Consider the following 2,942-nt stretch of genomic DNA (forward strand, 5'->3'; position numbering starts at 1 on the left):
AATGTCATCCAGTTGGAATTATATGTAGACTTTTCAGATTGCCTTCATTCACTTTATGATATTTATTTAAGTTTCCTCCATGACATCTCATGGCCTGATAGTTCGTTTCCTCTTAGTTTTGAATACTGTTCTATTGTCCGAATGTACCACAAGCTATTTATTACCTACTGAAGGACATCTTATTTCTTCCATGTTTTGACAATGATGAATAAAGCTGCTCTAAACATCCTTCTGCAGGCTTTGTGTGAATATAAATGTTCAACTCCTTTGGATAAATACCAAGGAATGTGATTGCCAAATTTTATGGTAAGAGTATGTTTCGTTTTATGAGAAATCAGAAAACGGTGTTCCAAAATCTCGGGAACATTTTGCATTCCTACCAGCAGTGAATGAGTTTCTGCTGCTCCACATCTTCACTAGCACTTGGTTTGTAAGTGTCCTGGATTACTATGGCCATTTAATAGGTACACAATGGTATACTGTCATTTTAATTTATACTTTCTGATGACACAGGATGTGAAATAACTTTTCATATGCTTATCTGCCATCAGTATATTCTTCTTGTGGAGGTCTCTTAAAATAGTCAGCCAATTTTTTAAATTTAGTGGCTTGTTTTCTTACTGTTGAGTTTTAAGAGTTCTTTGTATATTTTAGATTATATTCCTTATCAGATGTGCCTTTAGCATTTTCTCCTGTACTTGTCTGTGGCTTATCTTTTCATTCTCTTTATAAAATAATATTTTTAATATAATTATGCCCCATGTTATAGTTAAAATAAACTTATACTAAAAATAATTATTTGATGTTTATCTAAAATTCAAATTGACTGACCATTCTATATTTTATCTGGAAAACTTAATTCTAGGCTATAAAACCAAAATGGAAATAAATTAGAAGTCAATATAAAATAGTTTTTAAAATCTAAATAACAATTTTATATAATCAACAGATAAAAACTGAAAAGCACTTAAAATTAAATGAAAATAAAAACACATCATACAAATAACCAGTGCTCCTCATAAACATAGATGCAATACTTATAAACAAATATCTTGCTAATCAAATCCAACAATGTATGCTCACTTTGGCAGCACATATACTGAAACTGGAATTATATAGAGAAGATTAGCATGGCTCCTGCACAAGAAGGACATACAAATTCATGAAGCATTCTATGTTATTACAAGAAATGTTAAAGGAAATTCTCTAAGAATTTAAAAAGGAATATAAATATGAATAATAAAGTGGTACTAACTATGTATACTATGTATCATTAATAACAACTTTAAATATAAATGGGTTAAATGCTTCAATCAAAAGACATACGGTAACTGAATGGATAAGAAAACAGACCATATATATGATGTCTACAAGAGACCCATTTCAGACCAAAAGACACACAGAGACTGCAAATAAAAGTATGGAAAAAGATTTTAACCCAATGGAAATGAAGAAAAGCTAGGGTAGAAATACTTACATCAGACAGAGTAGACTTTAAAACAAAAGCTACAATAAGAGGCAAAGAAGAATATTATATAATGGTAAAGGTATATATAAATCCAACAAGAGGATATAATCCTTGGAAATATTTATGCAACCAACATAGAAGCACCTAAATATATAAAGCAAATTTTGATAAACATAAAAGGAGAAATTTAACATAAGACAGTCATAGTAGGAAACGTTAACACCCATTGACATCAATGGCTAGATCTTCCAGACAGAAAATCAACAAGGACATAGCAGCTTTAAATGACACATTAGACCAGATGGATTTAATTTGAGAGCATTTCATCCCAAAGAAGCAGAATAACACATTCTTTTTTAAGTGCACAAAGAACATATTTTAGGATGGTCCACATATTAGGCCACAAAACAAGTCTCAATAAATTTAAGAAGATTGAAACCATATTAAGCATCTTCTCCAACCATTATGGTGTGAAACTAGAAAGAAATTACAATAAAAAAACTGAAACACACACAAACACCTGAAAGCTAAAGAGCATGTTACTAAACAATGAATTGGTTAAAATGAGATCAAAGAAAAAATAAAAACATACCTTGAGACAAATAAACATGAAAACACAGTGACCCAAAATCTATGGAACACAGCAAAATAAGTACTAAGTGAAAGTTCATAATGATACAAGCCTACCTCAAGAAACAAGAAAGATCTCAAATAAATGATTTAAACTTACACTTAAAACAATTAGAAGAAGAACAACAAACAAAGCCCACAGGGAGTAAAGGAAGAAAAGAATTAAAATTAGAGCAGAAATAAATGAAGTAGAGTTTAAAAAATAAAAATAAAAAATCAATGAAAACAAAAGCTGTATTATTGAAAAGATAAACAAAATTAATAAACTTATAACTAGACTTATAAAGAAAAAATTAGAGAGGACCTAAATAAATAAAATCAGAAATGAAAAAGAATTAGTGACAGTTGACATCACATAAGTATAAATTATTATAAAAAGTACTTCAAACAATTATATAACAATAAGTTGAATAGATAACTCCAAGAAACAGTCTTTCAAGTCTGAATCAAGAGGAAATAGAAAATCTGAACAGATCTCTAAAATACAATAAAAATAAAATAATAAAATAATAGGTCTATTACCAAAAGAAAATCTAAACAGATATACTACCACCTATGAATTCAAATCAGTAGTTAAAAATTCCCAACAAACTAAGTCCTGGAATAGATGGCTTCACAGGTAAATTTTACCAAACATTCAAAACAATTAACACCTATCATTCTCAAATGATTTCAAAAATTTCAAGTTCATTTTACAAGGCCAGCATTATCATGATCTAAAAACCAGGCAAAAACATTACAAAGTATTCCTGATGAACATAGATGCAAAGTTTTAAATGTAATACAGATACTAGTAAAATAATTCAGCACAACATTAAAAGGATCATACAAATCAATTAATGTA

The 2,942-nt window shown here is 29.0% G+C and overlaps 1 non-coding gene across 1 annotated transcript; it reads left to right on the forward strand.

The window, feature by feature from the left end:
* The first annotated feature begins 1,075 nt into the window (after window positions 1-1,075).
* LOC150012624 (U6 spliceosomal RNA) lies at window positions 1,076-1,182 on the forward strand. The gene has a single exon (XR_016510905.1). It is a non-coding gene; the product is annotated as a U6 spliceosomal RNA (small nuclear RNA).
* The last annotated feature ends 1,760 nt before the right edge of the window (window positions 1,183-2,942 follow it).

This window comes from Furipterus horrens, unplaced genomic scaffold, assembly GCF_987537825.1.
Source record: "Furipterus horrens unplaced genomic scaffold, mFurHor1.1.pri manual_scaffold_4, whole genome shotgun sequence".
Taxonomy (NCBI): Eukaryota; Metazoa; Chordata; class Mammalia; order Chiroptera; family Furipteridae; genus Furipterus; species Furipterus horrens.